Source organism: Theropithecus gelada, chromosome 10, assembly GCF_003255815.1.
Source record: "Theropithecus gelada isolate Dixy chromosome 10, Tgel_1.0, whole genome shotgun sequence".
NCBI classification, from domain to species: Eukaryota; Metazoa; Chordata; class Mammalia; order Primates; family Cercopithecidae; genus Theropithecus; species Theropithecus gelada.
This window is the reverse complement of record NC_037678.1, coordinates 63820720-63834734: the sequence shown is the minus strand read 5'-3', so window position 1 is coordinate 63834734 and position 14015 is coordinate 63820720. Positions and strand designations below refer to the sequence as shown.

General features: G+C 49.5%; 1 protein-coding gene across 2 annotated transcripts in view; it reads left to right on the top strand.

Moving 5' to 3' along the window:
* Positions 1-216: 216 nt before the first annotated feature.
* Positions 217-14015, top strand: part of PPP1R16B (protein phosphatase 1 regulatory subunit 16B) — a 119453-nt gene continuing 105654 nt past the window's right edge. For both annotated transcript variants that reach the window (XM_025400127.1, XM_025400126.1), the window contains exon 1: positions 217-310. The gene's annotated coding sequence lies outside the window, so the exon portion shown is untranslated. The remainder of the gene's footprint in view (positions 311-14015) is intronic.

Here is a 14015-nt window from a genome sequence, read left to right as displayed (position 1 = left end):
AGCATTAGGAAAACTATTCCGAAGCCTGGCCGCGTCCCAACCAGTTTCAACTTCCTGCAGCTCAGAAGAGGGGTCCCCACCCGAGAGCGCCGGGACCCTGTCCCGCGCTGCCTCCCAAGCCGGATGGGGTTGAGCGCGCCCACCCCAGTCCCGGGAGCTCAGGCCCCGCCTTGGGGGAGGAGCCGAGAGGCGGCGCGGAGGCTCGCGGCGGAGCAGAGCCGGCTCTGTCGCCGCTGGAGCAGCTGCGGCTCGGGGACCCACAGACACAGCCGGGGTCTGGAGCCGCCCGGGGCAGGGCTCGGGAGAGCTGGTGAGTTCCCCGGCGGCGCCGCCTCCCTCCTTGCCCTCTGCGGCTTCGCGGGGCGGGGGATGAGGATGGGGCGGGGAGGTGGTCCCAGCCTCCGATCACCTAGCTGGGGGCCAGGGCGCTTTGGCCAAGAGACGGTAGCTTAAGATAAATGGGAGTGTGGGGACTCTGGAAAGGCAGGTACCGAGGGCGCTGGGTCCGGGAGTCGGGCTGGAGTGGGGGCGTTCTCCCCGGCCTCGCAATTCCTTGACGAGGCCAGGGGAGGGGGCGCATTGGCAGGTTGTTGGCTGCGGCCGTCGTGGCCCAATCTTAGGGCGGGGAGGTGGGGTCCTCCGTCGGTTCTAGGCTCGTGGGCCGCCGTCTGCTGGGGGTGCAATGCCGGGCGGCGGGAGCCACAGCGGACAACAAACAACCCCCTCGCGCCCACTCTCCCGGCCGGGCATGGAGGTGCCGCCCCCTCGCGTGGCGGGGCTTGGTCCCCGCAGGCAGCGGCAGGGCACAGAGAGCGCTCCTGCCTGGGCAGGAAAGGTCCCCAAAGCAGGCGCCTCCGCCTGCAGACCCGCCCCGCCTCAGGATCGAGCTGACAGCACCAGTCAGCCCGGGGAGACCCGGCGCTTGGTAGTTCCCCGGGAGGGGCGCGCCCGGCCTCTCCCAGGGCCCCGTGCGCGGGCTGCTGGGTCCCCCGCGCGGGGAGCGCTCCCCTCCGGGCGACTCCCGCTCATCGATTCAGGCCGGGAGGAGCGCCCCCGAGCGCCGAGGATGGGCGGAGACGTGCAGCGCCCCAGAGAGGTCGCCCAGAGGGGTCTCGCCAAGGTCACCCGGAGTGCCCAGACTGAGCTGCCCAGACCGCCCCGGGTGGAGAGCGGGGAGGGGCAGGCGCTCGCTGCCCGCCTCCTTCCCCCATGCAGACTCCCTTCCTCCGCTCCCCCTCCCCAGCCTGGCCTCCAGCTTCACTGGAGATGCTGATGATGCAGCTCCCAGCCCTTGGTGGATAATTGAGCCTGGGAGAGCTTTGAATCTGGCCCTCTCGAGACCCCAGGGCTGCGCCGCTGCCGCGCGACAGGCCTGGGTCCCGCTGCTCCCGGGCACCTCAGGAGCGGAGGGAGAGGGATGTGGCTTCATCAGCGCTTCTAGGAACGGAAAACCGAGCTGCCTGCGCGCCCATGTGATTGCATTTCACATAAAGGGCCCCTGTTCTCACTGTCAGAAGCGCCCCCCAGCTCTCCGCGGCTCGGGGCACCAGGTGTCGCCTCTGAATCACCCTCTGTGGAGGACCCGGGGCCCGGAGGTACCAGGCGCCCTTTCCCGCAGGGCTCTCCCTGGAAAGGGCCTGCCGATGGCGGCCTCAGTCCGCAGGGGTACTTCCCTGTGTACTCTGCCATTTCCTGCGGCTGGTGAAGCACTGGAGAAAAACCCTCCATCTAGGAGGCCTCCTCCAAGGCTGGTAATAAAGCTTCTTAGCTCAGCCAGCGACTAGCTGTCTACTCGTGGGCAAAGTACTTGGCCTCTGGAGTCTCAACTGCCTCTAAGAAACTGGGGCTAACAGCCGCCAGGCTGTGGGGAAATGAGGGAGAGGCTGGGTGCAGCAGAGCCGGAGGATGAACACTCCTTGGCCAATACTGGCCGCCCTCGGGATTGGCTATGAGTGGGGCGTGTCTCTCTTAGACAGGTGCAGAAGTGGAGCCCTGGTGGGTGGTTCTGCAGGGGCTGGGGGAGTTTCCACATCTTCCTCCCCCAGCTCTGTCATAAAAAGCCAGCTTGCAGGAGGCCGGTGGGGGCCAGCAAATCTTTCCAGCCGGCTGCCTGCTCACACGGCCCTTCCCACACAAATCTCCCATGCCCTTCTCTCCCACCTGTCACCCAAATCCAATCTTCCTGGCTGAGTCCCCAGGATGCTGGGGGCAAGGTGTCAACCAGGCCACCCTGGACCATCAACTCTGTACCTACTTGTCTATTGGGGTCTACCTAACAGTGTCCCCCTGTCCTGGAAGCTTCCTGGCCCCAGCTCTTCCCAGCCTCTGGAATGTCTTCTTTCCTCTCTTTTGGTCTCCTACCACCGTGGCATTCATTAGTGGCTCTGTGGTTCATGTGTCAAGGGCCCTGTGCCATCTGTGCTCTCCAGATCATCCGTGGCCTGGAAAGACGTGGTAGGCAAGGCCCTGTGCTCACTCAGACTTTGCTCTCTCTGGTAATTGACGGTGGAGCGGAAGTTAAATTCTAATCTGGCTGTTAAGTCATTTCAGGAGCTTGAGCCACAGGACTAAGAGGATGCTGACGTAGGGAGGTAGTTTTTCCTTAAAGCCAGAACCCTTCTCCTTTCTGCAGAGCCCATTTGAGACCATTGGAAACTAGGCCTATGTGTGATGGCCTCACAGAATCCTCACAACCCCATGAAGTAGGCATTACTGATTCCCATTTTGCAGATGGGAAAACTGGGGCTCAGCTCCTCTCAAAACCAGCTCCATGCCCCAAGAGGAGCAACAGAGGCTGCAGCCAACCTGGTTTAGCAGAAGGCAGGAGGCACATACCTGAATTCAGGTGCTGTGTTTGGACTCTCAGGACCCCATCCCCCCAACCTTTCCCTCCCCTTTCGCAACCTAACCACCACCCTTCCTGCACCCAGGACGCTTGTCACATTTGTTGAACAGTAGGTCCCAACTGGCACTCTTCCAGCAGAGACCAGGAAAACCTTCACTGTCCTGAGTGCATCTTAGCAACTGGGCTTCAAGGAGGGCTTGGACAAGCCTGCCTCTTACAGAAAGCTATGAGTATGAAGAGTGAGGGAGCCAGAGATGTCTAATTTTAATTAGGGATCTATACCTAAAAGCTCCGTGACCCTGTATACATGACTTAATCTCTCTGAGCATGGTTTTCTCATTTGTAAAACAGGTATCATAGTAATGCCTACTTTGTGGGATTGTAAGGATTCCATGAGACCATTAACACATAGAAAGTGCTCAGTACTAGGGCCGGGTGTAGTGACTCACACCTGTAATCCCAGCATTTTGGGAGGCCAAGGCGGGAGGATCACTAGATGTCAGGAGTTCAAGACCAGCCGGCCAACATGGTGAAACCCTGTCTCCACTAAAAATACAAAAATTAGCTCAGCATGGTGGCGCATGCCTGTAGTCCTAGCTACTTGGGAGGCTGAGGCACAAGAATTGCTTGAACTTGGGAGGAGGAGGTTGCAATGAGCCGAGATCATACAACTGCCCTCCAGCCTGGGTGACAGACTGAGACTTCATCTCAAAAAAAAAGAAAAAAAAAAAAAAAAGAAAGTGCTCAGTACAGCATCTGGTGTGGGTAGGAATGCATAAAATGATCATTGTCACCATCACTACTATTTCCTCCTTTGTGTTGGGCTCTCAAAGGTCCCACCTCCTCCAGTGCCAGGGTGTGGAGTGAGTTAGACCCTGTCTCTTCTGCCTGTAGCCATCAGGATAGGGAAAACCTCTCAGCCTGTCTCCTGGGGTGCAGGTGGGGGCTCTCTCCTGGGAACTTGACGCTAGCACCAGCTTTTCCCTGGGGAGTCTGTGAGCAGCCACTTAGCCTTTCTCAGCTGACTGCCATTTTCCAGGATTCATTGATTCATTCAAAAGACGTTTATTCCATCCTGGCCCTTGTGCTTAGCAAGGGATTTCAAGATGAATGAGGCAGCTCTCAGAGTTCTCCCTCTATGGGGAGAGGCAGGCCTGGAGACAGATAATGAGGACACTGTGGGATAAAGTCTGCAGCAGTAAGAAGAGAGAGTGAAGAGCAGATCCACATGGCTCAGGCTGACCCAGGTCTGAATCCTGAAGCTGCCACCTTGTAGCTGGGTGAGGACGGACAGGGGCCTTATCTCTAAAGCAGATAAGCCACCTCCCTAAGGTGATGATGTGAGGAAAGAAGTGAGACACTGTGGGTAAAAAACCTAGCTTGGACCAGGTGCAGTGGCTCACGCCTGTAATCCCAGCACTTTGGGAGGCAGAGGTGGACAGACTGATTGACTCCAGAAGTTCGAGACCAGCCTGGGCAACATGGCAAAACCCCATCTCTACAAAAAATACAAAAATGTAGCCAAGCATGGTGGTGCGCACCTGTAGTCCCAGCTACTTGGGAGGCTGAGATGGGAGAATCACCTGAACCAGGGAAGTGGAGGCTGCATGTGAGCCATGATTGCGTGCGTCTCTGTACTCTAGCCTGGGCAACAGAGTAAGACCTTGTCTCGAAAACAAACACACACACACACAAAACAAAGCCAAAAAACTTAAAAACCTGGCTTGGGCTTTCTAGATATTAATAAGTGCTCACAGATGTTCATTGCTATTATTAGTCTATTATTGCCAATAACAGGTGGACAAAAGTTGCTGTGGGAGCATGTTGAGCCCTGCAGTGACAGTTCTCCAGGTGGCAGGGCAGCCCTAGCAGGGAGAATAGCGTGTGCAGAGGCACCGAGGCTTAAAAGTGCTGGATGTTTTTGGAGAGCAGTGGGAGGAGTTGCTGATGGAGCAGAGTCATCAGAAAGTTTGATGGAGGCAGAAGCAAGGCCAGGGAGGTAGCAGCGGCCATCCTGCCAGGAGCCCTGAAGGATTAAACACTCACTGACCTGAAGCAGTCCCTCTGCACCTTCCTGGGAGGGTGGCTCTCTAGTGAGGGTTGTCCAAGAAACTTCAGGATTAACTTTTGCATGGGAGGAACGGCTGGCCTCAGCTCAACTGTCCATACATTCACCATCCTTCCCTCTTTGTTCCACCCAGGAAGTACGAAGAAGAAGAGGTCCACTCCCTCTTCCTGAGATGCTTTTCCCACCTCTACGCTTGTTTCTCTCTTCCTGGGACTCAGTTTCTCACTTGACAGAAGAGGGTAGAGGTGGAGGAAGCGTCATGACCTGACTCACTTATTGATCATGATATAGCACCAAGTGCATTTCTGGATGCTGGTCACTGTCAAAGGTGTTTACTTGCATCACCGTTGTATTCTCATACCAATCCGTTGAAAAGAATGCACATATCCCCCACTGCACAGAGGGAGAAACTGTGGCACAGAGGGTGAGGCTATTGGCTAAAAGACATGCAGCTTGTAAGTGACAGGAACTCACATCTTGGGGGCGTCTCAAAGTTGCCATGTGCTATCCTGCACCACCTTCTTCACACACTTTGTAAATCTAAGGCTGACTGCAGAATATCTGGCCTCTTTCGCTTTGTCTACCTTTGGGTGCTGGGCAGTAGGAATTCTGGAGATGGGTCACAGTGGGGTGTACTCTGGGTATGCACCCCGACTTTGGGGAAATTCCTGGGTGCAGGCGCTTTGAGGGGAGGTGTTCTTGGATGTCTCAGAATCTAGAATGGCATTCCTTCGCCCACAGATGTGCCTTGATGCAAGCAATGTGCAGTTTGACTGATGTGGCAGATGGTGGCTGAGCCCCACGGTGGCCCCAGGAAGGAATGAATCTTTTAGGATGGCTGGTCAGAGCATCACATGACCACAGACCCTCCCTGTTTCAGAGGACATCCAAACACAGGCTTACATTTCCTTTTATATGGGGGCAAAGTTTGGGGCCAGGGTTCAAATCCTGGCTCTGCCTTCCACTGGCTTTGGGGCCTAGGGAAATTTTTTCACTTCCTTGAACCTTAATTTCTTCATCTGGAATAAAGATGAAGAAATAAGTTGCTATTTTTACCATCTTCAATAAGTTGCTAAATAGTGACTAATAAACACAATTCTGAATTGTCATAAGGATTTGTAATCATATGTAAAATGCTTGGCTTCCAAGCTGTAGATAATATTGATATAATATCCAGCAGATTTTTCTCTGCAGTACTTATCATAATTGTGATTATATGGTTATATGTGAGCCTTACTCTCTTAGTCTTCTGTTTCATCCACTAGACCTGTGGTCACTTGGGGCAGTTTGACCCTCCCTGGGGAGGATATTTGGCAATGTCTAAAGACATTTTTGGTTGTTACAACTTTGTGGGGGATAGTGGGAGAGAGGAGCTACTGACATCCAGTGAGTAGATACCAGGGATGCTGCTAAATGTCCTATGGTGCACAGCACAGCCTCCCACAACAAAAAATTATCTGATCCCAAATATCAATAGTGCTGAGGTTAAGAAAGACTACACTGGACTATGAGCCCCATAAGGTCGGTGACTGTGTCCAATTCATTCAGCTGTGTGTCTCCAGTTGGCCAGTGTGATCAGCATGATGCCCAGCACACGGGAGACAATCAATATGCATTAAAGGAATGAATGAGGACTTGGAAGGCCTTATGTCCCCTGGAGTCCCAGGGGTTTAGCTTGTGGAACATTTGAATAGGCAGAAGAGATTTAGATAAACTTGAATGATGAACAGCCCATTGGTAATTCAGGCCAAAGACATTCAGACCAAGCTGTTTTCCTTCCCAAGCAGGTGCTTGGGGGCCCAGATTATCTGAATTGTTCCTGCCATCACCACTGCATTTTACTTATGTAGATACAGGAGCCGGCTTTATCTGGAAAGTAGGCTGGGGCAGAGGAGCATAGGTGCTGTCAGCTGGGCCCTTGGGATTTGCCAAGCTGGGGCACAGCTGCTTGTCAGCTTCCTGTTTTGTCCCTTTCTAGTGGAATGAAGGAAACCCACTGAATGGCTATTTTCCACTGACATTTACAGCAATGTGATAGGCCTTGGATTAATGAGGTCAAGCTGCAGTGTGAAATCTGCCTGATAACTTGAAGCTTGGCCAACAGGAAGACATCGCTTGTTTTCTTTGGACTGTTTGATGTCCCTGGATGGCTTTAGGCAGGAAAGCAGGGGTCTCAATTCTGTACAAAAGAGGAGGGTGTTTTATGTCCTGGAATTACAGAGGCCAGAGGTGTCTCTTTTTCAATTTATTGGGAAGGTTTATTTTAATGTGGACTTAGAAATAAATAACTTATTAAGGCGAAGTTTCACCCGGAGCCTTCGGCTGGCTGCTACGTGTGAATCTGGGCTGCCGAAGGGACTGTGCTGATTTTCTAGGTCTCTGTAGGAGTTTGAAAGAGAAGACTGGCCCCAAAGGGTGTTTGGACAGGTTAGATGTGCCCATTGGTTAGAACTTACTTGGATAGGGAGAAGGGGTCTAGGGCGTATCCACAAACTTGCATATGGATCCCCTTTGGGTTCCTGCTAAAGTGCAGAAACTGACTCAGTAGGGCTGGGTATGGAGTTTCTGCATTTCTACCAAGCTCCCAGGGGGTGTCAAGCTGCTAGTCTGTGAACTGCACTTTGAGAAGCAAGGGTATGGGAGACCCCAAGTCTACAGGTGAGGGTTCCCTGGTGCAAACCGCTTAAGCACAAAAGCAAATGGAGCCTGTTGTGCCTGTTCACATAGCCATCTGCTGTGCTGGCTGACTTGCAGAGTCACAGATGTTCACTGTGCCCCTTCCCCGTGTGCCCAGGCCTGGGACCAGACTTGACAAAGAGGAAGCTTCATCTCAAGAAGCAACTCAGACAGCCAGAATGTCGGCCAGAATGATGAACTTTGAGTACTTCCAAAAACACATATCCAGGAGCATGCTGTTTCTGGGTCATCTGGTCACCTGGAATTTGTGAAAAGTACAGATGCCTGGGCCCTAGCCCAGTCCACCTGTGTTAGAATTGGCCAAGGTAGGGCCCTGAAAGTCTGTATTTTTTTCAAAGTGTGCCAGGTGATTCTGATTCACAGCTAGGCTGATGGAAGGGAAGGTGGGAGGAAGAACTGCCAGTACATGCAGGTTAATTGCTCAGCAGGACCTATGCAAGGTTGTAGAGTTGTGTATTGCTGATAGGCACAGTGGCACTCGGCTAAAGGAGAGGCTGAAATCTAGCCTGTGATCCACTTGCCAAACTCTGCACCCTGCAGGGTTGCATCTGCTTAGAGGGAAGGGCACCTTTTTCTTAATACTCGTCATGATCACTTGGTACTTGTTATGAACCAGGTGCTGTCTATTTAACTCCTTCAGTCCTCCTAACAACTCTAAGGGGTAACATTATTGTTATTATTATTATTTTATTTATTTTGAGACAGAGTCTTGCTCTGTCGTCCAGGCTGGAGTGCAGTAGTGCGATCTCAGCTAACTGCAACCTCCACCTCCCAGGTTCAAGTGATTCTCCTGCCTCAACCTCCCAAGAACCTGAGATTACAGGCACCCGCCACTACTCCCAGCTGCATTTTGTATTTTCAGTAGAGACGGGGTTTCACCATGTTGACCCGGCTGGTCTCGAACTCCTGACCTCAGGTGACTCGCCCGCCTCGGCCTCCCAAGGTGTTGGGATTACAGGCATGAGCCACTGCGTCTGGCCAGGGATGACTTTCTTGCTACTCTGATTTTGCTGCTTGGGAAAGTGAAGCACAGGTTCAATGACTTACTCAAGGTCACACAGCCAGTAAATGGCAAAGTCAAGATTCGAATTCAGGCTTCAAAGTCCTTGCATTAAATCACTACACTCTCTGGCCCTTTCTTTGCATAAAAATACTGTCTTCTCTTTATGGAGCTGTCCCTACTCCCTGCTCAGAGGGAATGCTTTTTTCTTGTCCTTCCCTCAGAGCGGGGAAGGCTAGCAATGACCTTGGCTGGCTTTAGAGTCAGGTACAGGTTTGATTCCTACCTCCAGCACCGACTGTAACCTTGAGTAAGTTACATGCATATATTTGCTGAGCCACAATTTCCCCATGTGTAAAACAGGAATAATAATAACATAATATAAATTGATATGATTAGGCATTTAGCCTCTGCTTGACAGGTAGGAGGTTCCTGATACATGCCAACTATTCTTATGGTGTTATTATCATTAGAGTTAGTCCCTAGGAGTATTCAGGGGCTGGGGAAATAGGTGAGCAGAGCACTGTGTCATTATGTCCCCAGGAGCTCGGTCATTCGTTTTGTTCACTAGGTTACTTATGGCCATTACTTATCTGGGCATTCCTAGTCTCTGCTTCTTGGCCCCAGAGTCTGTGCCAGCCTGGTGAGTTCTCAGAATGTCTTAGTTCAGACTCTTAATCAGAACTGGCTTTATTTCCTCGCATCCAAGAACAAGTAAAAGGTACAGATTTTGACACTTATTCTCTTTAGGGCTCTTAGCCCTTTTTGGTGATTTTCTCTCTCTGGTTTTCTTTCTGGAACTGTTGCTGTCATTGGCTATCCCATGGACTGGACAGAGAGGAAATGTTGTCTTGTAAATATTGCCTATTACCTTATAAAAATATAGTAAAGATTTTCACCAAAATGTCATTCACTTTTTTTTCTTTTATATATAACTTAAGCTTTTGTTTTCCTATTGCTGTATATCATGCTTTTTAATTATACAAAGTATATAAGTGTATCATAAGTAAATTTTCCCCATCTTCCCAGCCACTCATCCCTTTTCCCCAGAATAAATCTATGAATGTTTTATGTATCTTTCCATAAATTTCATATGCATATACAAACCCATATTCTTTTATATGTTTATCCATTTTTCTTTTTAACACAACTATACAAAACTCTTCTGAGATCTTCTTTTTCAGCTAATTTATCTGAGCACATGCCAACACACAGATATACCTGGATCTTTAAGGCTATCTGATAGTCCAGTGATAATGTACTATCATTTATTTTCTAGTTTCTTGATGATGGCTAAGATAGTTTCCAGTTTTTTCCTCCTACAAATGTACAATATTGCAACATCCTTGTCTGACCAGTGTATATGTCTTTGTATACTCTATACACTGATGATTTTATTCATAAGGAAAAATCCTGGCAGTTTCAACTATGATAGACATTGCTAAACTGTTCTCCAAAGAGGCTGAACCAATTTCTGTTTCCTCAACAGTGTGTGACTGTTTCCCCCATCTATTCTCCAGCACTGAGGATTAAGTAACTTTCATTTTTGTCAGTCTGATAGATATAAAACAGAACATTTCTGCAGCAGGTGCTGCAGTAATTTTTAGATTTTATGACCTTTTGGATTATGCCTACATAATGACGATCAAATATTCAGAAACTACATTATACCTGGCCTTGTGCTTGGAATTGGATACAAAATTAAATGAAACCAGCCTTTGCCCTCAGGTTGATCCCATCTCCTGGAGTTGGCAGACACAGGAACAAATAAAATGAGAGCAAAACCATATGGTTCACATTGTGCTAGAGAAATGCATAAGCTTAACTAATTTTTGTTTGATAAACTCTATATTCATGAATATCACAAATAAATTCATAAAATACCGTATGCGCTATGTCCCACAGTGTGAGGAGGCTTGAAATTCTCAAAAGAAAACAACTTGATTAGAAGAAAAAAAAAATAATGGAGCTTATCCTTAATAGGGCAGCAGAAGAAGTGGGAAGTTAGGAAGGGGTGAGTAATTTTAAAATAGTCTCTTTGGTAGTTTCCATGTTTACAAATAGGGTTCGTTTGAGGGAGCCTGTGGGGAAACCCAGCTGAGTTCGCAGCTGGCACTGATTACCGATCACTCAAACCTGGGCAGATCTGTATGTTGGTCCAGATAGAGTGTGAGCAAGGGAACAGGAGGCTGGCTTTAAAAATCAGCAGCCTTGAAGCTCATAGAGGTTGGATGTGGGTGGCATAAATAAGTTGTTTACCACAGGGGTTACAAGCAGGTGTGCTCTGAACAGGCCTGTGGTAGAGTGGATCCACAGAATGGTTTTCAATCAATGAGTGAACATCAAACATCTGTCTATGTCTTGTAAAGGGGCCTCCTTCTGAAAAAGAACAGGCCCATATAGAAAGGGGTATGACCATCTAGTCGACCCACCTGGGGGGAACCAATCCTTAGCTAGATACATTTTCTTTGGGCCCACCTGTCCTAGATAGCTCTTCATTCACTTGAGACATCTTAAAAGCAACACAACACAAGGAGCAGTTGAGAAAATCAACTGAATCAGTGCTGTGGAATGAACCTAACCATTGTTTTAAAACAAATCCCCTCAGCAGGGATAGATAGAGCCAATTGCAAAGCATGCAGAGTGGAAAAGAGACTGTGAAGACCAGAACAATCTTAGTCCACCCTCTCACAGGAGGCAAAGCACAGGGGCCAGGCGAGGTATGTCCTGGTTCTGGTCCCAAGGCCCACCCTCCTCGCCCATTAGCCAGGTCTGTTTTGCCCAGTTTGATCTTACAGCTCTTGTTCTAAGTGAAAGGACCACTCTCTCATGGCAGAACAGAAATTCTTCGTGAATTTTCAGTCTCTTGGCCAGCCTGCTGTCCACACTCTCCCATTTATTGAATACCTAACATGTGCTGGGTGGCGCTATGATAGGATGTAAAGGTGAACAATACATATCCCTTGTCTTCTGAGAGCATCCAGTCCAATGGAAGAGGCAGATCTGAAACCAGCAATTACCAGAGTGCTGAGCACCACAGAAGAGATGTGGTCAAATGCCTTGGGACTAGAGAGGGGAACGAAGCCCATTTGGCACAGGAGAGATAAAGAACAATTCAGAGGCAATATTAAGACATTGAGGCTGGGTGCGGTGGCTCATGGCTATAATCCCAGCACTTTAGGAGGCTGAGGTGGGTGGATCACCTTAGGTCAGGAGTTCAAGACTAGCCTGGCCAACATGGCGAAACTCTGTCTCTACTAAAAACACAAAAAAATTAGCCAGGCATGGTTGTGTGTGCTTGTAATCCCAGTTACTCGGGAGGCTGAGGCAAGGAAATCACTTGAACCTGGAAGCCGGAAGCTGTAGTGAGCTGAGATCACACCACTGCACTCCAGCCTGGGTGACAAGATCGAACTCCATCTCAAGAAAAAAAAGACATTGAGACAATATTGTCTAAATGAGACAAGGCAAGTGCTGAACACGGTGCCTGGAAAGCCTTTAAGAGGTGATAGCTATTGTCGTTTTAGCACTTGAGCTACCTCTCAAAGAACAAGAGGAGTTTGCCAGGTGGAGAGAAAGAAGGGTACTGCCACTCATAAAACAGCGTGTGTGGGCTGGGCGTGGTGACTCGTGCCTGTAATCCCAGCACTTTGGGAGGCCAAGGTAGGCGGATCACAAGGTCAGGAGATCGAGACCATCCTGGCTAACACGGTGAAACCCCGTCTCTACTAAAAATACAATTAGCCGGGTGTGGTGGCGGGCGCCTGTAGTGCCAGCTACTTGGGAGGCTGAGGCAGGAGAAAGGCGTGAAGCTGGGAGGCGGAGCGTGCAGTGAGCTGAGATCGTGCCACTGCACTCCAGCCTGGGCGAAAGAGTGAGACTCCATCTCAAACAAAGCAAAACAAAACAAAAAACAGCGTGTGTGAAGGTGAGGAGGTGAGTGTGGTGTAGTGAAAATTGCATGGACTTTGTAGCAGATACATCTTGGTTCAAATCCTAACCCTGCCACTTCCTAGTTGTGACTTCGGGCATGTCAAGAGGAGCCTCCTTTTACTAATAAGTCCAGTGGGGGTAATGACACCTGTTTCTAAGACTCAGTGCGGGTATTAAAGTCAATTTATGCATAGTACCTGGCACACAGTAGAGTCTCAGCAAATGGTGAGTACCACTGGGGAGGAGTGAATCCATCAGTCTTGTTGGGTGCACCTGGAAAATTAGGTATTTAGTGAGTTGGAGGTGGGGAGGGAAGTTAGGCTGGCCAGAGAGAAAGCTAAAATGTCAAGGTCCAGATATTGGATGGTTTAGGCTGAGAGCTTGAAACTGGACAGCATAGGCAGTGGGAGCCATCAAGATGCTTCCCTCCAAAGGAAATACAGGATCAAACTTGGCTTAAGAGTGAAAACTCCACCAGTGATGTGGATGGTGGTTTGGAAGGTAAGCGGTGGAGGCAAGGAAACCACTTTGGGAACTGCTGCATTCAATATTCTTGTCTTCACCTCACAGCTCAGATTACCATAGCAAAGGCTCTGTTAACTCCTGCAGTCCGGTGCTGTCTGGACAGGGAATTTAGGGCATTAGTCGAGTGTGTAGGCTTCACTGATTGTCCTCTTTTTTTTTTTTTTCTTGAGACAAGATCTTACTCTGTTGCCCAGGCTAGAGTGCAGTGATCTGTGATCGTGCAGTGGTGCAATCACAGTTCACTGCAGCCTCCACCTCCTGGGCTCAGGCGATCCTCCCACCTCAGCCTCCTGAGTTGCTGGGACTACAGGTGGGAGCCAACACACCCAGCTAATTTTTTAATGTTTTGTAGAGATGAAGTCTCACTGTATTGTCCAGGCTACTCTCAAACTCCTGAGCTCAAACCATCCTTCCATCTTGGCCTCCCAAAGTGCTGGGATTCAGGCATGAACCACTGTACCTGACCCCTTGTAATTCTTGGAAGAAAAAGGAAAAAATAAAAAAGAGCATGGGTTTCAGTGTCAAAGCCACTCTGGATTTGAATCCCAGCCCTATTGCTTACTGGACATTGGGCAATTACTTAACCCCACTGAGCTTAGTCTGCCCTTCTATAAAATAGGGATTAATAGTACCTTTCTCATAGGCTTGCTGTGAAGATTACATGAGATAGTATGAGTAGCTAAAACATATAGCTTAGCTCCAGGAATGCAGTGAGTGTTCAATAACAGTTGATAATTGTAATGAAATATATTACTAGCTGGGCGTGGTAGTAGCTATAATCCCAGCTGCTTAGGAGGCTGAGGCGGGAGGATTGATTGAACCCAGGAGTTTGAGATCAGCCTGGGCAGCATACTGAGACCCTATCTCAAAAAAGATAAAATAAAATAAAAATAAATATATTACATATATGACTATAGAAGACTTTTTTTCATGTAACTCCTATTAAC